Here is a 491-nt window from a genome sequence, read left to right as displayed (position 1 = left end):
CATTAACTAAAACATGTCTATGGTTAACTAATTGGTGGGCTTGAGGAATAGTCAAAACCATATCCAATCAAAAAAGTATGTTGTCCAAACGCATTTCAAATAATTGTAGTAACACCTCACGTATTGACCTCTTCGCTTTTCCAACAATACGAATATATTTAAGCAATTTTTGTTCTGTAACACTATAATGAAAATGCAAATTTTATTTTTCTTCTAAATGAATACAATATTGAGATTGTGATTGGTTTCTAAGTTAATCATAATTAATATTATGATAGATTATTTACTATATATATAATTTTTCATTTATATTTTTATACTTCAATTTTATAATTAACATGATACACCCGCTAAATTGTAGCATTAATCTATTACCTAAAAGTAGCATTGTCAATTAGGGCGGTCATGCCCATGTCCACACAATGCCCATCAAAATTAGGGCGGGCATGGGCATGCCCGTTTTAATATAGGGCATGAAATATCATGCCCTG

This window comes from Lupinus angustifolius, chromosome LG10 (genome assembly GCF_001865875.1).
Source record: "Lupinus angustifolius cultivar Tanjil chromosome LG10, LupAngTanjil_v1.0, whole genome shotgun sequence".
Taxonomy (NCBI): domain Eukaryota; kingdom Viridiplantae; phylum Streptophyta; class Magnoliopsida; order Fabales; family Fabaceae; genus Lupinus; species Lupinus angustifolius.
The sequence above is the reverse complement of the archived record's forward strand: the minus strand, read 5'-3'. Positions refer to the sequence as shown.